The 25,323-nt window shown below is 49.0% G+C and overlaps 1 long non-coding RNA gene and 1 pseudogene across 1 annotated transcript; both read left to right on the plus strand.

Annotated features, from left to right (window-relative positions):
* Positions 1 to 1,152: 1,152 nt before the first annotated feature.
* LOC112821277 (small ribosomal subunit protein uS13-like) lies at positions 1,153 to 3,693 on the plus strand (annotated as a pseudogene).
* Positions 3,694 to 14,825: 11,132 nt separating this feature from the next.
* LOC141373568 (uncharacterized) lies at positions 14,826 to 22,060 on the plus strand. Its single transcript, XR_012379688.1, has 3 exons — positions 14,826 to 15,606; positions 15,784 to 15,982; positions 18,511 to 22,060. It is a non-coding gene; the product is annotated as an uncharacterized lncRNA (long non-coding RNA).
* The last annotated feature ends 3,263 nt before the right edge of the window (positions 22,061 to 25,323 follow it).

Below are 25,323 nucleotides of genomic sequence, written 5' to 3' on the forward strand. Positions count from 1 at the left end.
GATTCAGGGAGAGGAAAGAATAAGCCTGCGAAGACACGAATATCACTCGAAAGGCCTTCTGGGAGGCTCAGAGACCTCAGAGGAGTTAAGGTGCCTCGCTAACCACTGCCACAGGGGAAATGCAAGGGTGCACACTGTGATCATTATATTTTAGGTTGTGGCATGGGATCACCTCTGGAAGAAACTTTGGTTTCATAATGACCCAAAGCCCCGGGGCCTTCAGCCCTGCCTCCGTAGCAGAGGAGAAAGCCCCTGTGCTGAAGCCCAGACCTCTGGGGGCCCAGTGCAAAAGCCCCCGGAGCAACAGGGCAACAAACTCCCCAAAGCCAGGGTGGAAGAGAGGCTGGAAGATGGAAGCCAGGCTCCCGAAGGGATGTGCCGACTGGGCTCACGTGGATTCCCAAGAGTCATGGCCCGGGCACATCCATCCTGCTTCCCCCAGGTCAGACTGGCGTGAACTGGGGACCCCAGGTTCTGGCATCATCCTCCAGGAAGGGACAAGGCACAGAGCCAGAAGACAGTAGCCAATGTCTCCTTGGAGTTGGAGGACTTCCAGAAACCCAGGAAGAATCAGTTAGGCCTCAATGGCAGGAAGGCATCCATTGCATCAAGCCGTAGAGACGATTCCTAACCCAGCCACTCTGAGCTCAGCATGCCTTGGTAGGGAGGCTGGCAGCGTATACTCAGCATTTCCTGCTGGTACCTTCTGAGCTCGAGAAGGCAGGGCCTTAGTGACAAGAAGATGAAGGACGAGGGGGAAGATGGTTAAGGTGCACAAAAAATCATGAAAGGTATGGTTGGATAGGGTGGATGTGAACTTGCTCACCAGTAGAGCCTGGAAAGTAGGAGGGAGAGAAAACAAAAGGCTCTTTTCCATGTCTGGGAAATAAAATTATGGAGCCCATTATACCATCTGGTCAACGAGGCTCCAACTCTGAGTGCTCCCAGAAAGAGAATGTTGGCTTTTTATGAAAAGAAATGAGGAACAACTCCTTTTATTTGAGGCCCCACGGTGTTTGACAATCATCCTTTGGTATCCTTCCAAAGAAAGGTCCAGCCCAGGCCTGCAGTTCTTTTAATCTATGGTCCTGGTTTAACGGAATTGTAGTACAGCTCCAGATCTGAAAAAGGGCACCTGGCAAAGAATACGAAATGGCAAGAAGGCGGAGAGGTGTGGCTGATGATGTCCATGACTCCTTTGGCTCATGCAATGGTCATGGGCGGCATGCTGACCCTCCCAGAATCTTGGTCATTCACAGCTCTATGTGGGGCACAGACCTTAATGTTACTCACCTCCCTGAAGGTAGGAGGGATTGTTCTGAAAAACACCTGGCTTCCCTCTGATGTGAACGCTCCATGCAGTTAATCACTCCCACTGAGAGCTTGCGCTAAAGTATGCAGTTGATAACAAAAGCAGCTAATCAAGATCTAGAATATTATTAGCTTGAAGTAAGAAATCTGCATAGAATATCGTCTTCCTCTGACCTGATAGTTGTTGTGCTGGGTGAGTGAGTTCAGGACACGTGAGGCTCCTCTTTGGGTAGAGCTTTTATTAGCCTGGCTGGGAGACATTAAGTCAAGGAATACAAATGCTGTTTGAATCATGAAGCTACTCCTCCTTAGACATGTGGCCTTGGGTCAGAGTCACACCTGATCTGCCAACCTGCCTGAGGACTCTGGCATGTGGTGAGGGCTGGGAATTGGAGGGAGAGCAAATTTGCATAAACCTCCTAGGCCTTATGGGAACTCATGGTAAGGAGTCTTTGAAGCAGTAATCAAGCCCTCTAATGTCATGATTAGGAATCCCCACCTACCCCCAACAGAAGTTAGCCCCTCAACATCTGGGGAAAGAGTACTTCAGAAAAGACAAGGAACTTACCATGAAGGTGTGAGGGTGTGGGGAGTGGGGCATAGCTAAAGACAAGTGTCTCCCCTTGTTCAAGGTAATGACTCCTAACTACCAATAAGAAATTGATTAAGTCCTTATTGTGTAACTAAAGCCTTGACCTTGAAACAATCCAGGCAGATGCGCAGTTCCCATATAGGAAGGGTATGACTCTGTGAAGTTACAGAGGCTCTAACTATGGAGACCAGGGGATTATTTGCTTGGAGGGAAAACCTTCCTCTTAAAGCAGAAAGAACCGGCAATGTTGGGGCCAAAGTCATGGAAGTGGAGCCTGGCAGCTGAGCATTTCCTTAAGGAGAAAGCTGCAGGGCCTTGCCTTGATCTCGGTGCCCTGGTCTCAAGGGACTGATAGTGTTGGAGTCCCAGAGCAGATATTCCTGGTGGGACTGGAGTCCTTCGTTTGCCCATGACTGGGTTGTGATTTCATGGTAACAATGAAACGGGCCCGAAAGAAGGAGACCCCCATTTTCATCAACCAACTCTACTGACCCCAAGCTCCTGTGACTATTCAGGGAACCCCACAAAGCAGGACTCCTCCCAGTTCCCAAAGACACAAAGCCACTGGCCAGGTGGGCTTGAAAAGGCAGACTTCTCAGGGCCTTTTTCATGTGCTCAACCTCTGCTCCCATCCTACCCCCTGCCATTGGGCACCCTGCTTGCTGGCACCCCTGCCCAGCACCTGCACATGAGGCTCCAACTCTGTGTCTGCCATCCTTGTAGATACTCTCCTCCCCACCCTGAGTTCTTTTAGGGCCTGCAGCACTTGCAGTGATGTGTCCGGTTTATCTCCCCTAAGGGATTGTAAGCACCTAGGATGAGGACCCTGGCTGGTACCTTGTCTCCTGCAGAGCTTAGTACTGGGCTTAGCACGCAGGAACAACTTGAAAAGAGCCTGTTGAGTGAAAGATCTGAATACTACTTGGAATAAGAGCGTTTGCTAGTGGGCCCTGGTCCCTTTCTCTCCTTGGTAGCTCCTTGGCCTATGAATAACACCACCAATAAGAAACAGTGGCCCCAGGGGCACCTGGGTGGCTCAGTTGGTTAAGCGGCTGCCTTCAGCTCAGGTCATGATCTCAGGGTCCTGGGATCGAGCCCCGCATCGGACTTCCTGCTCAGCGGGAAGCCTGCTTCTCCCTCTGACCCTCCTCCTGCTTGTGTTCCCTCTCACTGTCTCTCTCTCTCTCTCTCTCTCTGTCAATTAAATAAACAAATAAATAAAATCTTTAAAAAAAAGCAAAGAAGCTCTCTTCCATAGGAGGCCTACACGCCGCCGCTGGGGCCGCCGCCGTGTCCCTAGTGATCCCTGAGAAGTTCCAGCACATTTTGCGACTACTCAACACCAATATCGATGGGCGGCAGAAAATAGCCTTTGCCATCACTGCAATTAAGGGTGTGGGGTGAAGATATGCTCATGTAGTGTTGAGGAAAGCAGACATCGATCTCACCAAAAGGGCCAGAGAGCTCACTGACGATGAGGAGGAACGTGTGATCACCATTATGCGGAATCCTTGCCAGTATAAGATCCCAGACTGGTTTTTGAACAGACAAAAGGACGTGAAGGATGGAAAGTACAGCCAGGTCCTGGCCAATGGTCTGGACAACAAACTTCGTGAAGACCTGGAGAGACTGAAGAAAATTAGGGCCCACAGAGGGCTGCACCACTTCTGGGGACTTCGTGTCCGAGGCCAGCACACCAAGACCACAGGGCGCCATGGCCGCACCGTGGGTGTGTCCAAGAAGAAATAAATTTGTAGGCCTTGTCTGTTAATAAAATAGTTTATACACCTAAAAAAAGAAAAAAGGAAAGAAAAGAAAAGAAAAGAAAAGAAAAGAAACAGTGGCCCCCAGTGCCCATCAAGCCTTTCACTTGGTCCCCACACCATCTTTTCTCTAATGTCAATGTGAACCAAACCCAGGGGCAAAAGGGACCCCTGCAGGGGAGCTGATGGGGGGGAGTGGGACGTCTCTGTGTCCTTCTAGATGCCAGTGTCTCAAAGACCAAGGCCTGTGTGAATGGCGAGGACTCAGGGCCCGGCAGCGGCACACAACAGCGGAGAGCGTGGCACCTGGTCTGTGCACAAAGAAACAAAGCTGCTGCTTCTTGAGGGCTCTCTGGTTCCCCGAAGGGAGACTGCTGAAAGCCCTGCTGCAAACTTCAGGGGACCTCTCAGACCCACATCTGGAGGCCATTTCACATCCAGCTCACACCTCCCGGTAAACCAGCCCACATTTTATTGTGTTCCACATCCTCCCTTGGCTGCTCGGGCCCACGTTCTCCGCTCCTCCTCAGGGTCAGAACAAGAAGTAGGCTCTTTGACTTGCAGGGACTCACGTGCTCTCCCTGTTCCTCTGCACCTGCTCCCTCCTGGGCCACAGCAAGCAGTCATAAACAGCCCGAAGGGGACTGGGACTTCCGGTGCAGGAGGAGGGGTGGGGAGCAGGAGCAAACACTCTGGCGAGGCCCGTTTTCATAAGATGTTTTTCGCCATAAACTCGGGGGATGGCAAAGCAAGGTGTGCACAGGTTACTAATGACAAGGCCTCCACGCTTAAGCTCAAGGCTGGGGCTAAGGCCCCGAGGCCTCAGAGAAACTGGGTGTGTGCCCAGGACGTTGTGCCAAGGAAGGAGACCCTGGGTGTGCAATGGGTTTGGGACACTGAATCCCCAAATGCCCAGACCCACATTATGTTGTCCGTCACTTGTAATTGTCACAGTTCCTGAAACGTCTCTCTGCACCTGACGCGTACCGGTTCTGTGACTGGGACCGTGTCTATATCGGAAAATTGTGAATCTGGTGGACGATGGATGTACACACAGCTGGTAACACAGGTAACACTTGTCTTGTGCAAGGACGGAGCTATAACACGCAAGGGAGACACCAAAGCAGAGAGGGACAGAGTCATCAGACTCTGCTAAGGGGTGGCAACAAGCTGGCCTTCCTAGGTGGAGAGGTTTAGGATGGACAGCAAAGGGGAAGCAGACGACAACGTGAGGAACAGCGTTGGTGTGACGGGCAAGGCGCGTCTTGGAGCACGGTATGGTTGTGCCATGAGCAGGGAGGACAGCCGCCATGGGAGATGGTTCTGGACGAGTAGGTGGGACCAAGACAGAGGAAGGTCTGAAGTACAGGAATAGGCAAATCATTAAGAGTGTTTCAAATGTTATTTAGGTACCAACTTTGATAAATCCAGGGATTTCATGAGCAAATCTGGGTTCTCATGAAAGCCTGGAAGGTCTGGTATCTTGAAACCTTGGCTCTCTTGTGGCCACATTTACCTATGACTGGGTGGTGGCTGCCCCTCACCAGGACAAGCATTCTCCTGTCTGCCCCAGTCCTCACCACTCCCTACCGTGTGGCCCTTTGTCCGCTTCCCTCCCGTGTGACCTGCCTGCCAGTGGAGGGTGGGGGATTGCCACCGAATGTGTTCAGGAAAGTCTGTTGAGGCCAGCAAAGAGAAGTCTGTAGCCTGGAGTCAGTGAGGGGGTTCCTGAAAGAGCCCCTGGAGAGGGCAGGGCACGAACGAGGGCAGAAGCAGGAGAATGGGAGGAAGGGCTGACCGGGAGTGAGGGAGTGAGGAGGTTCGTGCAGGACCCAGGATCCGGGACGGAAGGTGGAGTGAGTCAGGAGGCAGAGGAGAGGATGGTGAGCTCTGCTGGGGTGTCTGGAGTTTGAGGTGCTGGGGCAGGGGCAGCCCGGTGAAAACGCACGGCTGCACCAGCCTGGGCCTGGCGGGCCAGCAGAGCCGAGCCCCAGATGGGGGACTCTCGGCTGAAGGGCGTGGTCCAGGGAAGGTCCTGCAGAGGCAGGAGGTGGCCGGGAGCCAGGATCCCTCCCTTCTCTCCCAGAAGGATCAGCTCCAGGGCTGGAAAACTCATCACGACCTGCGTTCTGAGGACCCCTGCTGGGAGGGGACGGTCCCTCCATCAGCACCATGCGGAAAACGTGTCACTGGGAGGCCCAGGCAGAGCAATGCCCACTGCCCAGTTTTTTTGTTTTTTTGTTTTATCCCAGGCAGGGAGGGAGCAGTGGGCGGGAGCCAGGCCAGGCTGTGCCTTTCTCTGCCTGAGTCACATGGAATAATTCTGTCTCTTGTCCCCTCTGCAGCACTCCTGGGGGACAGGGTGGGACAGGGGCATGAGTCATGTGAGTCCTGCGCAGCAGATGGCCAAGGGCAGTGAGTCACAGCTCTGCTTCTTAATCGGAAGCGTAGTAGAGCCCTGAAGAGAATGTGCCCGCGGCCAGGTCCGGGCGTCCAGCTCGCTGGTGACCGTCCCTTAAACAATGACAGCCGTGGCTGTCACCTGCGGGGCTTCTCAGTTCAGTCATCATGTGCATTTCCTCGTTGGGTCTTAGTTCCTAATCATGCCTTTATTTGCATGGTTATTTGGGGATTGTGTGCATTAGCGCCTGGACTCTGTGACAGCCAGGGGCTGGGCTGGTTTTGGGCACGCAGTATCCTTAGCATCTCGTCTGTTTGAAATGAATGAATGAATGAATGAATGAATGAATGAATGGCTCCATTTGGTGTTAACACTTAATAGAATGTGTCTCTCTGTGTGTAACCTGTTGATATAAGTGTACATGCTGTTTTATGTATGGAATATCTTTGGAAAAAGTGAGGACACATGCGACATTCATACAAGAGCTTGCTTCCTGGACACACGGGCTGGGGATAGGAACCTGGGGTGATAAGAAAATTCATTTTCACTTTATACTTTTATTTCTCTCCCTCCTCAGTGTCTCTCTCCCCATTTTGCTTTTACAAGGAGCGGGAGAAGAGTTTACAAAGCGGGTCATCTTAATCACATTATTCCAGCTTTCCCTTCCACGGAGTAACATATGGGGAACATGTTTGGTGTCTGTCTACACAGACTTGATCCAGGCTCTCTTGGAGCCTGCTGTCTGTGGGGTGGACTCCACACTGGATTTGGGAATGCTGGTGGGACCCCTCACCCCTCACCTATTGGGTCCGGTTCTTGGGGGAGACCAAGGTCTGCCTGGCAGCCAGCTGGGACCTAACCCTCGAAGTGGGAGGCTGGAGGAAGTAGCAGGGTGAGGGCTGTGCCTGAGGGAGGACCCCAGGCAGAGGGAGGATGCAGTGAAGGCTGTCAGACAGGGTGCACTGTGACCCGTGGCGTCTTCTATTGCCAGGGAGCTGGCTGATCCTAGTGGACAGGACTGGGGCTGCCATAAAGAAGGGGGACTCTGCCTGGCTGGGTCTTTGGGTCCCCTGGGACAATAATGCATGATTTTATTTCACTGGCTCTACAAATCCAGAGCCACCCCTTCCTGCCAATCGTCCCTCCTGCAGAGGCTGGACAGCCTCTGGCCCAAGAGTTCCAAGTAGGAGGCAGGGGGCAGTGGATGTGTTAACAAAGCCCTGACTTGGGAGTCACAAGACTGGGGGACCGTTTTCGCTCTACCCGTTACTCACGCAATCCCTCCAAGCCAGAGCCGACTTCCATTTTACAAAGTTTTAAGACATATTTACTTAATAGTTATGCAAAGCAGTTTCACATGATTGTTTTAATATTCTCTTCTATATTTATTACCATCTTTCTTTTTTGCTTTTTTGTGCCTTCTTCTTAATTTTGCAGTTAGGTTAGCTAATACTTATGTATTTCATTTGTTCTTTTCAAAACACCAACTTTTGGATTCATGGATGAGTTCTATGTTTCTCTGTCATCAAATTACTTGCAGGTTTTTAGATTTTCCTTTCTTCTGCTTTATCTTTTATTCTTTTTCTCTTTCTGAGTTGGCTCTTAATTCATCTATTTTAATTATTTTTAACTGGTATATCGATCAAACATTATTCATTTTCCCCAGAGATCTGCTCTATTTGTGACTCCATTGGCTTTAATAAATGTGCTTTTTCATGGCTTTTTTAGAAATTCCATTTGTATTTTCACCTTTAACCTCCGAGTAGTTTTAAAAGGAGTTTGTGAATTTCCAGATGAAAAGGATTTTTTTCCTGATATTGCTATAAATTCTTAGTTTTGTTACACTGGGATTAGAGAATATCACCTATTCTATATATTGATGTTTGTGGCTTTATGTAAGATTTTCATGAGTGTTCATAGTTGCTTGGGTATCGGAAAAGAAGGTCTGTTCTCTATTATCAGGGTACAGAGTTTGCCCTATTATTTACCTAAGGTTGACTGTAACTGGATCTATTTCTTTTCATTGTTTTCTTAATCTCCCCAGGATTGAGATAAAAATATCCTCCTGTGTTGTTGTCAATTTCTCCTAGTCTCTGTGAGTTTTTTTGTATGAAATTTTCTGGTATGTGGACTAGCATATAAATATTCATAATTAATCTGAGTGAATTATAACCTTTAGCATTATGAACTGGCTTTCTTGACTTATTTGATGATTTGTTTGACCTTTGTTTTGGCTTTGTGACTCTTGATTTCTTCTTATTGGCATGTGCCTGGCATAACATCACCCATTTTTTTGTTTTCAGCCTTCCGGAACCACTTTGTTTTAGGTGTGTCTTCTGTATGTGGCACCGAATTGGGTTTTGTTTTGTGCACCTATTTGAAAATATTTTTAAGAGGTGAATTTAGTGTGTTTGCTTTTATGGACATGACAATATAATTGCTCCAAGTTTTGTCATGCAATTTTATGTCATATTTCTTATTTTTTCTTTTCCATTTTATTTATCTATCTTCTGGTCTTTCACACACTAGCTTCCTTTCTTTTCTTGGCCTTGTTTTTTTTCTGTGTCATTCTTCTCACGTAAGAAAGGTGATTTGTTTCTCTAGTGTTTATCTTTATGATTAAAACTTTATATAACTTCCTTAGCTTTCTTTAGACAGAATATATTAATCTACTTCTATAAACAAGAACAAAACCATCAGGCTTCCTCTTCCTTCCCACCCCCCCTTTCCTCTGCCACACTGCATTGGTTAATAAGAGCATCTCCCTGGGGCACTTGGGTGGCTCAGTCGGTTAAGTGTCTTCCTTCGGCTCAGATCATGATCACAGGGTCCTGGGATCGAGTCGTGTGTCGGGCTCCTTGTTCAGCGAGGAGCCTGCTTCTCCCTCTGCCCACAGCTCCCTCCTGCTTATGCTCTCTCTCTCTCTGACAAATAAATAAAATAAAATCTTTAAAAAGAGCATCCCCCCCCCAGTTTTATTGAGAAATGACTGACACACATCATTGGAGAAGGCGTACAGCATGATGGTTTAATTTACACATATTGTGAAATGATGCCACAATGGGTTTAGTTAATTAGCATCCATCATCTCATATAGATGCAATAGAAAGAAAAAATAAGTAAATAAAGTTCTCCTCATGATGAGAACTCTTAGGATTGAATCTCTTAACAGCTGTGGTGTCTAGCGCTCATCGGGTGCTACGTCTTAGCCCTGATGCTTCTTCGTCTTGTAACTGGAAGCGTGTTCCTTTGGGCCACCTTCCTCCAGTTTCCTCTTTTCCCAACCTCCACCTCCAGGAATCCCAAGTCTGGTCTTTTTTCTTTAATTAGGTTCCATATATAATAGTGACTGTATGGGATTTGTCTTTTTCTGTTTGACTTATTTTACTTCGTGTAATGCCTTCAAGGTGCATCCATGTTGTTGCAAATGGTAAGATGTCCTTGTTTTTTAAAGTCTGAATAATATTTCATTGTATTTCTTTTTTCTTTTTTTTGAAGATTTTATTTATTTATTTGAGAGCAAGCGAGAGAAGAGACAGCACGGGCAGGGGAAGGGGCAGAGGGAGAAGGAAAAGCAGACTCCCCACTGAGCAGGAAGCCCATCTTGGGGCTCGATCCCAGGACCCTGGGATCACGACTTGAGCCGAAGACAGACTCTTCACCGACTGAGCCACCCAGGTGCCCCTCATTGTATTTATAAACCACAACTTCTTTATCCATTCATCCATCAATGGACACCTAGGTTGTTCCACACGTCTTGGCTCTTGTAAATAATGCTGCTATGAACACGGGGGTGCAGATTTCTCTTTAAGTTGGTGTTTTTGTTTCCTTTGAGTATATCCCCAGGAGTGGAGTTTTAAAAGTATCTTTTTGAATTTATCTTTGCCACGTTAATTATGCACAGACTTCTACTGACCACAGGTGACAGAGGAGGCTATGAGCAAACTCACTCTTTCAGTCTTTTGAACCCTTCCCCTTTACTTAAAATAATCATATCAGCTGTATATTGGGTATGTATTACTTAAATTTTGATTTTTGACTCATATCTCCAATTTTTTGAAATAGCGATTGCTCTAGGGTTTATCATAAATAGCTTTCAAGTAATACAGCATTACACATAGAGTGTACGAGGGTCACAGGATACTTTCTTTCCCCTTTCCCATCCTTGTGCTATTGTTCTCATGCATGTTACTTGTTGTGAAGATATTAAAAATAAGAACTAAAAGTCTTTTATATTTACCCTTGTTTTCACCACTTCCAGGAATCTTCATTTATTTATTGAGATGTAAACTTCCATCTGATATCATATTTCTTCGATCTGTGAATCTTCCTTAAACATTTTTTATAGTGTAGATCTGCTGATAATTAACTTGCTCAAGTTTGCCTCAAAGAGTCTTTATTTTGCCTTAGTTTTCAAAAGATATTTTCACTGATAATAAAATTATGAGTTGACAGTTTCTGTTCCCCACCCAGTACTTTATTATTTTTTTCTTTTTAGAGAGAGATGGGGGAGGAGCGGAGGGAGAGGAAGGGAGAGAATCTTAATCACGCTCTATGCCCAGCACAGAGTCTGATGTGGGACTCCATCTCACAACCCTGAGATCATGACCTGAGCTGAAACCAAGAGCCGGAGGCTCAATTGACTGAGCCACTCAGGTGCCCACCCCCCGCCCGCCGACCCACTACTTTAAAGATGGTTTACCAGCTTCTGGTTTTGCAGAATTTATGAAGACAAGTTAGCTGTAATTTGAATCTTCCCCTCCTGTATGTGTTGTATCTCTCCCCTGTGTTTGCCTACACCATTTTCTCTTTATCTTTGGGTTTCAGCAGTTTGACTGATGGGCTTAGGTGTTTTTTGTTGTTGTTGTTGTTGTTCATTTTGTTTTGTTTTTAAATTTATCCATTTGTTCTCTGAGTTTCACAGAATTATGAACTATGGTTTGTTGCTTTTAACTAATTTAGGAAAATCCTTGGACATTATATATTCAAATACCTCTTCTGCCCCATTTTCTCTCTCTTCTGAAACACCGATTTTGAATCATTGATATTGACATTGCCCACAGCTGTTGGATGCTTTCCTCATTTGTTGTTTCCATTATTTTGCTAATTTGTGTTTCAGTTTGGATAATATCTATTGATTGAGCCATCTTTAAGTTCTTTAAGTTCACTGTTTCTTTCCTTTATCATATATAGTCCCATTATAAGCTACCAGAGGAATTCTTCATCTTTTTTTTAATATTTCTGTTGGACTCTATTTATAATTTATATCTTTCTCCTGGAATTCTCCATTTGTTCACATATGTTATCCACCTTTTCTACTAGATACTTTTCCACAAAATAATCATAATTACTTTAAAGCCTCTGATAGCCCCAACTTTAGTGTCATCTTAGAGTCTGCTTCTGTGAATTATTATTATTACCTCTTGATAATAGGCTGGTATCTTTTTCTGGCTTTTGTGTCTCATAATTATGTGTGTGTGCATTTATAATTTTTAAATGTATTTCAAACACTGTATCGAGTAACAGTAAAGACCAAGGTAAACAGAATTTATGACAGGAAGTAGGTGTCCCTCTTTTTCTGTCAGGCTGTTAGTGTGTGTGGGAGGGTGAACCAATTATAATCAGCAGTTGTGTTGAGTTTTAGTTTTGTAATTGTTATAGTTTACCTCATTGCAGCACAGACTTCAAATTCCTCCAGTGGTGGACCACCTGCTACCTTGCATTTAGTAGGATGTCTGTGTGCTATAAACTTTTTCTCAGTGTTCCTACCAGCCAATATCTCAGGGGGTCCTGCATGCCTGAATCATAGAGGGAGACTCTCTATATTCTTCCCCAGCTATAGACGGTAATTCCTCAGTGCTGGGTGTGAGGCTCCTGTTGGGGCAGATGGCATTCCCAGGTTTCTGATCTTGCCTTTGTCCTTGGCAGACTGTGTGCCTTTGGCCCTCAGTATTGCTGCCTCTCACATTTGTAGAAACCAAACCCTACCTGTACTTGTGGGACATCTTGGGCAGGGAAGGGCTTCCTGCGTCACCCACCCCTTGCCCCACCCCCACTGACAGCAGGGTCCTGGAACTCAGTGGTCTCTTGCCACTCACCAGCACTAGACAGGGGACAGACAGGTTTCCTACCCTTTCTCCAATGTCAAATGGTTTTGTTTCTATCTTCTTCCAAAGGTCATGGATTTTTTGCCTAGAATATTTAGTTACCTGCCCTTCCAGTGGCTTAAGGCTCTCTCCTTGTAAAAGAGTCCAGGATAAGAGTGGGGTTTCGTGCCAGTCCTCTATGGCATCAGCAGATTACCTGGGTTTCAAGCCTATTGCTACCAACATAAGGTCTTCTGCCTGCCCCCCAGTCTTTCTGAAAGCAGCCAGTGGAGGGTCATGGTAAAGAGCATGTGAGTACTTCAAGACTTAGCAATAGAAAGTATACAAGATTAAATACAGAATAAAGACTCTGTTTTTCAATGGTGTTGGAATAATCAGATATCCATATGCAGAAAACAAACTCTAATCCATACCGTATCTGAAAATTAACTCAAAATAGATCATAGAACTAAACTAAAACCTAAAACTGTTGTGTTTCTAGAGGAAAACAGGAGGAAATCTTTGTAAATTTGGGTTTGGCAAAATTTTTTTTTTTTAAAGATTTTATTTATTTGACAGAGAGAGATAGCGAGAGCAGGAACACAAGCAGGGGGAGTGGGAGAGGGAGAAGCAGGCTTCCCACGGAGCAGGGAGCCCGATATGGGACTCGATCCCAGGAACCTGGGATCATGACCTGAGCCGAAGGCAGACGCTTAATGACTGAGCCACCCAGGCGCCCTTGGCAAAAATTTTTAAAAATATGACACTAAAAACACGACCCATGAACAAAAGAATTGATACATTTGACTTCATCAAAATCAAATACTGTTAAGAGACTAAAAAGGCAAACCAAAGACTGGGAGAAAATATTTGCAAAGCATAGATCTGATAAAGGACTTGTATACAGAATATGAAAAGAACTCTCAAAACCAGTAATAAGAAAACAAACAACCTAATTTAAAAATGGGCTAGAGACTTGCACACTTCAACAAAGAAGACACATGGAGGGCAAATAAACACATGAAGACGTGTTCAACATCATAAGTCATTAGGTAAATGAAAATTAAAACTACATTAAAATGGAAATGAAAACCACTACACCAAGAAACTACTACACATCTATTCAAACGGCTGAAAAGAAAAAAAGACTGATCATATCAAGTTTTGGTGAAAATACGGAGAAACTGGGATACTAGTAGTAGGAATATAAGAGAGTATAACTACTTTGGAAAACAGTTTGACAGTTTCTTAGGATGTTAAACCTACAGTTACTATGTGATTCAACCATTTTACTTTCAGGTGCTTAGCAAGAGAAATTAAGACATATGTCCACAACAAAGACTTGTATACAAATATGTACAGTGGCTTTATTTGTAATAAATGCCCATCAACAAGTGAATGGATAAGGAAAGTATATCCACATGATGGACTACTACTCCACAAGGAAAAGGAACAGATATGAGTGTATCTCAAAATAATTATGTGGAATGAAAGAAGCTAAACAATATCAAGTATACAATCTATGACTACATTTACAAAAAATTCTAGAAAGCACAAGCTAATGTATAGTGATTAAAAAAACAGATCAATGGGGAAATGTTCTTGGAGATAGGAATTAGGGAAGGCAGGAAGGAGGAATTACAAAGTAGAATGGGGAAACTTTGAAAGTTACAAGGACTCTGCCTTTGGAAATCTTGACAAAGGTTGGCACTAATCTTGGGGTAAGAGTAACCTGCCATGCACCCTCCTGCTCCCCCACAGTAGGGGAGGATCTACATCGGACCAGTGTTCCCAGAACACAGCCCAACACTCCTCTTGTTGCAGGACTCCAGCAGCAGAGTCAGGGATGGCTGGGATCTGCAGCTCAGCGAACATCAGCCCAGCCTCGGAACAGGCCAGCATCCTCCCCTTGACGCAGACACTCAAGGAACCAGGGAGTGTCTGACAATCCTCTCGCCAGGTTGCAGGAGAGGAAACTCTCACCATGAGGTTCCTCCGCCCACCCCCAGAGGCCCTGCCTCCCCTGTCCTCCCCCAGGCCTCTTCCTACACCTTCTGGAACCTCCAGCAGGTTGGGTGGGCAGAGCACTTGGTGTTTGGTGGGAGACAGTTCTGTCCCCGAGTCTGAGGGAGGGGTTGGCACCACTGCAGGTGGATTTCTGACCCGAGAACATGGGATCCTTAGTGCCTTTTACCCTTGGCATTGGCCTTCGGCTGCAATTCTGGAACATGAAGACAAATCCCACTGGGCATCCTGTTTCAGCAACCCATCTATGGCCGGCTCATCTCTGCGTGCTTGCCCCTGCACCTCCTGAACTGTTACCTTTAGTGTCAATAGTGGGGTCACATACGCAGTGGAAATGCCACCCCAGGCTTCAGAGCCTGGCTCTGTCACTTATTAGCCGGTAGATAATCAGCTGCCCCCGCCCCCCCTAGGTTTGGTATGAGGACAAAATGAGTTAATATTTACAAAGAACTTAAAACAATGCCTGGCACGCAGTAAGTGGCTTCTGAAAGTCTGCTCTTATCATCACATTGAATAAGCCACCCCACCGCCCCGAACTGTGAAGGCGGCTCTCCCGCTCCATGGATGGAATCTGAGCATTAGCGGGGGTTGCCCAGAAGAAGCACGAGGCACAAGCCTGGCGCATGGCGAGCGCTCAGTCAACATGAATTCCCTCCCGCTCCCCTCCACTGTGGTCATTTCCCACGGCCACCCCTCGTAGCCTTAGGGTTTGCTGAGGGGGGCCGTGTCCCTGGAAGCCACGGTCGGTGCTAGGCAGGCCAGAGCTAGACAGGAAGCAGAAGGGGCAAGACCATCTTTGCTTGCCTGAGCCAACAAGAGAAAGGCTATTCCTGTTCCCTGGTGCCTTCCTTCATGGAGGCTGGGCCCTGCACGGGGAGGCTTGGGTTCTGGCCTCAGCTTGGCCTCTGAACCACTGTGCAGGACTGGGCAGGAGTCTGGGGCCTCTCTCGGCTGCTGCCTGTGCTGAGAGGGGTGGGCCAGGTGAGGTGCACCGGGGGCTGATTCCAGGACCCATCTGGTGCTCATCCTCCTTCCTCTTCTCATTGAAGAGCTCTCTCGCATCAACCTTCCACCTTGATAGGTTTGTGCTACCAGATTTTGTCCTTCTCTGGTCCAGCCCAGCATACTCATTCCCCCTGGATGCACTTCTCCGCTTGGCCTGGAGAATGGCGATGAAGTGACATCTCCATGGAAACCGGTGTGGATCCCACAGTTGCTTAGCGATGTGCTGCAGGATGATGTAAGCGGGGCTCCGCTCCTGTTTCCTGAGGGCTTGGAGTCCTTTGATGTGTCTGCTCCTGGAGCCCAGATGATTAGGAGGTTGCTTCCCTTGCTTCTGCCCTTCTTATGTAAAAGGCAGAAAGAGCTGGAGATTGAGCTGTGCTGGGAGGAATGCTTTTGTAAGGAGAGCAGTGTTGGGATTCAGAGGTAAGATGAGGAAGGTGACGCATTTCCCTGGAGACTCACAGGCTGGGGGGGGGGGCTGGGACGCTGTGCCCCTGGGGGAGGGGGGCGGCTGCCGGCTGCTGGCCAGAGGCGAGTACTGGGTGTACTGGGTGCTTCCCCTGGGCGCTGAGGGCCTCAGACAGCTACCGCTTCCCCCAGAGCAGGACTGGTGTTTGGGGCCAGGAGAAGAGCACGAACAGAAGCCGACACACACCAGATCTCCAGATACTGACAATTATAAGCCCAGCCAGCAGATTGTGAAATAGAATATATTCGATCCTCTGACCTTGGCAAGGTGGAGGCGGAACAGTGGCTCTCCGAAGAGGCCCACGTTTGAATCCCAGAAACCGGGGAACAGGTTAGTTGCATCAGTGTTGCAGACAGAGTTAAGGTTGCTCACGAGCTGACTTTAGGACAGGGAGACTGTAGGATAGATGATCTGGTGGGCCCCGTGGGGTCACAGGATCCTCAGAAGGGAAAGGCAGAGTGGTGCCACGTGAGAAACACCTGACCGGCTGCTATTGGCTCTGGGGACGTCGGTGGCCCTTAGAAGCTGGAGAAGGCAAGGAAACAGATTCTCCCTGTGAGCCTCCAGAAAGGAACACAGCCCTGTCGACACCCAGTCAGACTCTGGCCTAGGATCTAAGACGATAAATCTGCGTCAGTTGCAGGCACTGAGTTGCCACCACGGGCTAGAGCCACAGGAAACCGGTACCACCGTCACGCCGTGTTGGCCTGTGGGGAGGGGCACAGCCAGAGGCTACCTGTCTCGCCCTGCTCACTGGCATGGCCCAGAGCCGGGCCTTCTCATGCAGTGCCTAAGCACAGAACCGGTCCTGCCACTGAAGGAAGAAAAGTCATCTCCTCCCCTTTCCTTCCTTCTGTAACCCCTACAAAACAAAACAAAGGAAAAGCCCAAACAAACCCAACTAACTAAAACCTTCACCCTAAAGCCAAAGCCAGCTCTCCAATTAGCAGGAGAAAGGAATGCAGCTCTTTTGTGTTAGGAAAGATCCTGGGGCCTCCAGGATTGGCTTGCCCTCGCTCATTGGATGCTCCTAGCCCTGACCTTGTTGTGCCTCAGGGTTTTCACCTGCAAAATGGAATTCAGCCAGTGCAGGCCCAAGGCACCAGCACCTCCTCCCGAAAGCTCTCCCTGATCATGCTCATCTGCGGCATTTTTTGTAACCCTCTTGCACCCTTGTTTCCTTCTCTGTGTATGGCGACATACTATGCCTACTTAGTATACACTCATCCGTTCCATGACTGTTTCACGCCTCCAGTCCCCTAACAGGGGAAGCACAAAGCTAGCCACCTTGCAGGTCTCACCAAATCATTGTTGGTCCGTTGATTATCAGTTAAAGCATTCAGGGCTCAGGACAGCCGGTCACATGTTCAAATCAAAGCCTAAAGTAACTTGCAAAGCTTAGGCTTACCTTCTCTGCGGAGTGCCATGACCTGTTGGCTCCTTGCTTTTCTAGCCTCCCAGACTCCTTCCCCGGGAACGCTGGATCACCTTTGTGTGGGCCCATCCCTGCGGTGCTCCCTTGGTGGATTCTTTCCTAAGTTGGGGAGAAATGAAAGCTGAGTGGCTCAGGGGATTTGCCCTGGAGCTGGCCTGGCCAGGTTCCTCTGCTGACCTGGGTCTCAGGTCTACTAACAGGCTGTCTTCCCGTGGCCAAGCCCTGCCTCCAGCTCCTGGTCTAGGTGCCATCTGGGGGCTCTGGGTCTTGACAGCTGGCCCAAGTTCTGTTCCTTCTACAACTCACCCTGGCTGGGGCCTGGAGTACTGCTCCCGAGGCCCATGTCTCCTGCTCTCGGGATGCCTACTGACCTGCCTACCAGGACGCTGACTCACCCCCCACCTGTGGCCACACTGCCCTGTCACAGCCTCCCTCCTGTCCTGTCTTCTCCGTATGCATCCTGGCTTCCCAACAGCATTGACCTTATCCTGCTGCCGGCTCTAGTCTGCCCCTTGACTTCACCTTACCTAGTGCATGCATAGCCTTCACGTGCAGACCCCTCTTCCCTTGGCCCCTGCTCGTATCTCTTTCCATTCCTTAACTTATTCATTCACTTAGCCAGTGAGCCATTCAGCAAATGGGTGCCGAAGGCCCGCTCAGCGGCAGGCAGCCCCCTGGGGGCTGGGCTCTGTGCTCCAAGCCCTCGCAGGACTGACCCCTGAGGCCTCACCCTCTGCCCCTCCCTGAGTCCCCACGTGGTGAAATGATCTTGACTGGTGGATCTGATTGTGGCCACCCGTAGAGCCCTTTGAACAAATACACTAACAACACAAGGCAGAATAGTAGATTAGATTACAATTCTAATCCTGGTAGAATTCTTTGGTAAAATAATAAACAAATTAGCCCTTAAAAGCTCCATTAATTAAATTTTTGATATTTAATTTTGTATGTACCATGAATTTTTCAAGAAGTCCTGGTTGAGACTTCTTTACATCCAGGAGTTGGAAGAGGAATTGTTCTTCACCAGTTAAAGGTGAAGAAAAAGGCTAGCTCGGCAGGCCGGCCGACATGGCCATCATGGGCTCCGACGAGTGTGTCTGCTGAGGGTTTTAAGTGTGCATCACAGTGTGAAGGTCAGAGTCATCTTGCAGCAGACGGCGCGGCCGCATTGCTGTTCCTGCCCTCTAGAGTCAAACTAGAAATCTGGACATTAAACGTTTTTGTAACAAAAGCACAGCACCAATTACACATTTAAAATAACATTTCCTATTTGTGATTGTATCCCACAGGGTATTTATAATGGCAACACTTGGCCCCAGCTCAATGTTTTTAATACTTGGCCATTCTGCATTTGGCTAAGATGAGGATGCGGGGCACCTCTAAAAGGATCTAATTGAGGCTTTTGTGTTTCTTTCCTTGACAGATATTTTACCCCAGTTAAAAATAGCTCTTCACACAAGAGCTGAGAACAGGCTTCTTCTCTGAGCACTTCCTCACGCTGGTTCTCAGCCTCCTCCTGAATCATCATCCCTGAGCCAGTTCACCGAGATCTCTTGGAGAGGCAAGCCAAGAAATCCCACGCTTCCTCTGGGGAAACAGTCGCGGGTGCCTGTTCCATTGCTGTCCAGCCAGCCCAAATCAGGTCTATGAAGCCAGATGATGCTGCCCCGTCCAGAACCACCTCCTTGTCTTCCTCCAGCAAAGAGGAAGGACCACACCTCTTGTCCTGGGTGAAGGAAGCCAGCAGTGACTCTTGATTTTACCATCACCTATCAGCAACTCAGAATAGTTCCTGAGTCTTCCGCTCCACTCCATACTCTAAGCAGAGTCTTGACCTGTCAGGAAATGGTTTTAGAGGTGTGCCAAGGAGGCAGAGGAGGCAGCAGGGGTGGAAAAATCCAAACCTCTCTCCAAAATCATGGTGACAAGGCAAGTTATGTTTTCAAGTCCGTCTGGATTTCAAACATTCGGTGCCACTTGCCTGATGAGTTCCTGGCATGCTTATAAGCCTTACCATGCCTCCATCTGGGAATCAGAAAAAGTCATGACGACCTGTAGAACCATCCAGCTGAGTAAGGGGACAGGTTCCTGAGCTGGCTGGAACTGTTCCTGCGGCACCACCCACGCTGAAGATAATGATGCCATGAAGAAAGTTCTCTCCGTTCTGGAAACCTAAAGGAACATGTGCACGTCCCCCAAGCCAGCTTTCAGCCACATACATACTCCTTGTCTTTGGTACAGCTTCCGTGTTGGTACCTTTTAGAGAGCACTTTACGGTGTTCATCTGCCTGATGGGTGCCTGAGTTATAGATGATAAAAAATTTCTTTCCAGAATTGCAAGACTTTCTTTTTTCTTTGGGTTTACATTTAATCTTTTCCATGCAGTTTGCCTTTCTGGGAGAATGTTCTCAGGGATGAGTAACTTTGGTTTGCCCAGATGGTCTTCCTTTCAACTGCTTTCCATATTTTAATGATCCCTTATTCGTAGATATATATATATATATATTTTTTTTTTTTTTCAAAGTGATACATTTGATTTGGGGTTTTAGGCTGAATTTTTTTTTTTTTTTTTTTTTTACTACGAATTCCTGCCCATATGCTATTGTTTTATCTTACATATGAGCTGACTGGGTGAAGTGTGTCAGTTAGCTGAGACCATTCGGTTTCTCAAAGTAAGGTCTGTGCAACCCCTGTGTGCACAATCAGCGTGCTTTCTAAAAATGCAGACCTCTGGGTCTGGTTGCAAATACAATGAATGAAAATTCTGGTGGGGCAGGAGGAGGCCTTGCAATCTGCATTTTTCACAGGTAGAGCAGGCGATACCTGTACACTGTGGAGTCTGAGAACTACCATCCCAGTTGAAGAAGCAGGTGTGACATCTCCAAATGTCCTCCCAGGCTGCCTTTCTCCACACATCTCAAGCTGGAGTTGGGTCTTCTGGCCCGCTCTTGTAGCTTTCAATAACTTTCATATCGTTCAGAATCTTGATGGCCACGCTGAAGGCAAGCTACGCTATTGAAGTTGGACCCCACGGAGATGAATGAATCTGACCACAGTGCCAAGCATGGGTCTGAGTGGGCAGAGGGAAGCCCTTGGGAGATGGATGCTTCCCCCGGTTTCCCCCCATGGAAGCAACACACACAAAAAAACGACAACATTCGAATTGCACAGTGAGATTAACAAATGAGATTTCCTGTGGCTGCAAAGTACTGGTCTGGAGGCTCTGGTCTTCCCAGCCCTGGTCGGGCACCCTGAGGGCTGAGGAGATGGAACTCACAGCATACCCGTGGCCCGTTTGTTTGGAAGCCCTGCATGAGATGTCTGTGGCGCTTGTCCAGATAAGAAAGAATGGTGGCCTGTAGGATGTAGGAGCAGGGGACCACGCAGAGCAGATCGAGGGTAGGGATTTTCGATTTTAACAACTGATTAGATGTGTGGAACAAAGAAGGGAATGTGTCAGAGGGCTGTGGGGTGTGAGCCCAGATGGGACATTGGGCCACGGACAGAAGTAATGACAAAGCCCAGCCTTGTTGCTGAGGGAGCTGTCCTTCACTTCTCACCTTTCTCCTCCATGTCCTGCCTGAGCCCACATGCTTTTCCCTGGTCATCTGTTCCAGGCGCTACTCCAAGAGGTCTGAGCCTGCAGAAACGGGAGATGACTGTTTTCCCCTCCCAGCCCCTGGACTCCCACTGATAACCATGAGGGACCTGTTGCACGTTTCCCCGTTTTATTTCTTAAGCACACACAGGCTGTGCACCTTGTTCCATGATTTGTCAGGGGCTGAGGTGGGGGATTCACCTCTGGCCTTTTCATCCTTAAATTAATGTCTTGTGTGTTTTTGCAATCATCACGGACATTGGCACCTCAGCACACTGACAGATAATGGGTACATTTTGCTCTTTCTACCCATCTTGTGCGCTGTGGGTGGGTCAGGCTTCTCAGCGGCATTCTACAGAGGGGGTACTCCTAGGCTCAGAGCCACAGGCAGAGCAGGGAGGGAAACTCTGCTCCCCTGAGGATGGCGCCCCCTTCTGCTCCAGCAAATCATCAAATTCCTTAACCCAAAGTGCAATGCTCTCTGTGACTTTCACCCCCAAATCTATCTGCCAGTCCCGAATGGCAACAGTAGGAGGGGTCCACTTCCAGGCAGGACAGACCCAGGGGAGAACCCAGGGCTGGGTTAGGTTTTGTGGAGCCTGAAATTTATACAATTTTGAAGAGTGTCTTTATGGAAAACATGTATTACTCTTGCAAATTTCACAGAAAACAGGGGACTGCGATGTGGTCCCCTGCGATGAGACTTCATTGTCTCCCTTTACCTTTCTGCTTGCATCTTGCCTAGCACAGATGCAAAATTACAGTATCTTTGCATTTGAAAACAGCACCATCATCCCAGAGCCCTCAAGGACCATTCTACATGTCAAGCCAATTATTAGATGATAAGACAGTGGCCCCAGTGTGTGCTCTTTGGGTGAGCCTGGCCACCGCCAGAACACCCGGGGAGGCCAAGGGACGGGCGTGCAAAGAGGGGGAGAACGAAGGGTTTCGGGCCTGGATAGTAAAAACCAGCTCTGAGCTCACTATGGTCAGGGAGCTGCCTCAGAGGCAGAGGAAGGGAGGGAGGCTGTGGCTGTGGCCAGAGGAGGCCGTGGCCATGGCTGGAGGAGGCTGTGGCCATGGCTGGAGGAGACCAGGGCAGGTACAGACCTCTTCCCCAGAGAAAGCATAGCGGTGGGAGTTTATGGAGCCAGCTCAGCTCTTTGCATGCATTGCTTCCTCTAATCCCCAAACAACCTTTTAAAGTGAGGGTTATTGGGGCACGTGGGTGGCTCAGTTGTTAGGCGTCTGCCTTCGGCTCAGGTCATGATCCCAGGGTCCTGGGATTGAGCCCTGCATGGGGCTCCCCGCTCAGCAGGAAGCCTGCTTCTCCCTCTCCCACTCCCCCTGCTTGTGTTCCCTCTCTCGCTGTGTCTCTCTGTCAAATAAATAAATAAAATCTTTAAAAAACAATTAAAAAATAAAGTGGGGGTTATTATTACTGATTACCACGTGAATACTGCGATCCCACGGCTAGTAAGGGGTGGAGCCTGTGTTCCATCCCAGAGCGCCCTGGGATAGGATGCCCTCTCTCTCCTGTTTCTTTCATGCACGCATGCGCGCAGAGTCCTCACTTGGCATTGATAAATGACACCCCCCGACTGCACCCCAGACTTGCCTTCAGGCAGGACCTCCATTGGGCAGGGCAGTATGGCAGGACGAGGTGCGCATGCCACCCACAAGACGACACCGTAGTGATGTTCTTCTGGCCTCCAGAGAGAGGTTGCATGAGGGTGATGGTTTGCAGGTGTGCTCTGTGCAAACCTAGGATGTCCAAGGAGCTTTCTGGAACAGGGAAAGGAAAGGAAGGACACATGCCGATGAGGGGTGGATGGAAGGCAGCTCAAGAAACCTCCCTCCAATCCAATCCAGCAGCTAGCTCCACCCTCACAGGATGGCCTGGGTTTTCTGACACACTTTAGTTTGAATAGAGGGTTCTGTGCCCCCAAAACATTTGTACATCCATGTGGGTCCTATCAGCCCTGCACCCACCACACTGGCTGGTTGGGTGGGAGGGTGATGCCAGGTTATCTGGGGGAAGTAGGTCCTTAGCTTCTTTCTTAAGGCAATCTGGTGAAGTTTATGAACCTCTCTGCAGAGTCAAATTTTTAAATGCATAGAAGAGAATACATCAGATTACAAAGGAAACCGATTATATTGAAATGCAGTTATCAAAATATTTTTTAAAACCTCAAATTTGTGATACCGTATCACACGTGCTTTTTTGTTAACACGTCAGCAAGATTGAGTGACAGGTCTAGCAACCGCCGTAATTCTGAAGCTGTGATGAGCTTAAACAATCATTTCAGCTATCTGCAACAAGGGTACTTGTCTCTGGGATTTCTACTGGTGACAAATCATAGACGCTGCTAAAATGTCTGAGGTCCCTTGCGAACCTTCATAACAGCAGGGAAAGCTACATTTTGGCTGAGTTAGTGAAAATAAAGATGTAAAAACCTTTCCCACCCAAATTCACCGACTCTTTGAATTCTGCCCATGGGCCCTGAAGTAAACCTGTCAGCACAGGATATGTTAGCTATTCAAATTCTTACCCCTAATTATGGGGTGTGGGGGGGTTGGTATTTTCTTCTGGCTCAGCTGGGCCCTTAGTGCTTACTCTGTGCTCAAAGCCCTGGTGACCAGTGCGGAGGAACATTTCTCCAACTTTTCCTCCCTGGATTCTGATCCGCGTGCCTCTGGCCCTGAGCCTGCCCCTTAATCCGTCTCTCCACCAGGGAAAGCTGCGAGAGGTCTGCGGAACTTGACCCATCGCCCCGAGACCAGAACACTCACTCCTGCCCTAGCCTGTTTTCACGCACACACCGCAAACTCATTCCCCATGAGAGAGAGACTCCAGAAGGATCCATCAGGTGGGCCCTCTCTGCTCTATCAAAATACCAGAACACCTCTGCTGCAAAGGCGTGGGGTTAGACAGCCGGCAGAGCTTCGGGGAGCTATTTTGGGATGAGTGGCTTATTTTCTCTCCTCTGACGGTTTGTTTCCAGGCTCATTCACAGAACGCCACAGGGGCCTCAGAAGTCAAGGAGGGGTGGTGCCTCCTCCCCAGGGCCCGTGGTAGGGTGAGGTAGGGGAACAGGGTTCCGCATGTTTCCCCTACTTCTCAGGAAGGAAACTGCCAGTTGTTAGCAGTTTCTTGGAAAACCCACGGTAGTGCCGCATACACCGGAGGGTGGCCCACCATTCGACGGGCTGTGGCTCAGGCTGGAAGATGGAAAAGGGCCGAGCAGGGCCTGGAGAAGCCCAGCTGGTGTCAAGAATGGCAGACTTGGAAGGAATCCCAGAGGGCTGCACTCTCCTCGTTGACCAGATAAGTCGGAAGCTGGGTGCCGGTGGGTCACGGGCAGAGCCAACACTGGCAGCCTTGACCCCCTCTCCTCTGGCCTGACCTGGCCCGATCGTCTGGTGGCTCCCACCCCCGAGGGCTGTGAGAACCCTCTGGGCTGCGTAGTAGCTCCCGCCCACCCTGAGGCTCTCAGTACGGGGACCATAGACCTCTAGCCCTCAGCTCTCCCTGCCTCAGGTGCCGGGGCCGGTGTTGGAGCAACGGTCTTCCTGTGGTCATGCCAGAGGCGCTCCCACCCTGTCCCAGCACCGGCCAGAGCCAGTGCCCAAACCACCCCCACTGCCAAGGTGACTTTGCCCGGGGGCTTTATAGTTTGGGGGTGTCCAGCATGGGCCCCTCCGTCCTGTGTTCTTTGAGTTTGCGTGGATCATACCGACCCTGGCTCCAGATGGCTCTCAAACAAGACCTCCTTCCCCAGCCCTCCATTTTGGGCCACCTGCAAATGTCTGCAAGTCTGCTCAGCTCCCTGAGACCAGAACCGGCTGCTTATACTGACCACCCTGGCGGCTCCTCCAGACCTCCTCTCCTGCCCTCTCCATGCTCCTCCAGACTCTGCATGGACACGTGGGAGTAGAGAGTAAACCACCTTTCTCCCAACTCCCCCCAGCCTCTGGAGTGAGGCTCAGTCTGACGCCTCATGTCCACTTCCGGCCACACGTCCGGACTCTGAGGCCTGAAACCACTGAGGTGTGGGGCCTGCGGCGGGTGGTCACACAAGTTCTCCAGGCCCAAGGCCATGTACTGTGTCAGGGAGGATTGTGTGACGCCCCTGACTCCCTCTTTATGGATCTTTCCCTTATGCATCCCCCAACCCCCAACTCTAGACGTCCAGTATCTACACACTGCACCCCGGCCTGTGAGATTTGTTCCCAGGAAAGCATTTAAAGCTCCCTCGTCCAAAGCAGACATGACCAGCTGTGCTCGGAGCTCCCCCGGCTCTGGGAGGCTGCCCAGGGGTCTGAGGAAAATGGAAAGAACATAAGCCCCCAACCTTGGGGAGCAGGGAAGGGGTTTGGAGCCATGGACTCACCAGAGGGTGGGGGGTGGGGCTTACTGGCCCTGAAGCAGGCCTTCCATGAAGGAAACCCCTACTAGAGCCACGCAAAGCCCCTCGTTCAAACCTAGAGGCCTGGCGGCTTCAACAGGGTCGTGAGTGGAGGCTTTGTGGAGGCTGTGGGCCAGGCTCCGAATGAAGCCCCGACCTCCAGATCCTCCGGCCTTGGCCTGGGTCCACGCCTGCCTTTGCACTGGGTGAGGACAGAGGGTTGGCCCTC

This window comes from Callorhinus ursinus, unplaced genomic scaffold (genome assembly GCF_003265705.2).
Source record: "Callorhinus ursinus isolate GAN/ISIS: 27379988/994484 unplaced genomic scaffold, GSC_fseal_2.0 scaffold10, whole genome shotgun sequence".
Classification (NCBI taxonomy): domain Eukaryota; kingdom Metazoa; phylum Chordata; class Mammalia; order Carnivora; family Otariidae; genus Callorhinus; species Callorhinus ursinus.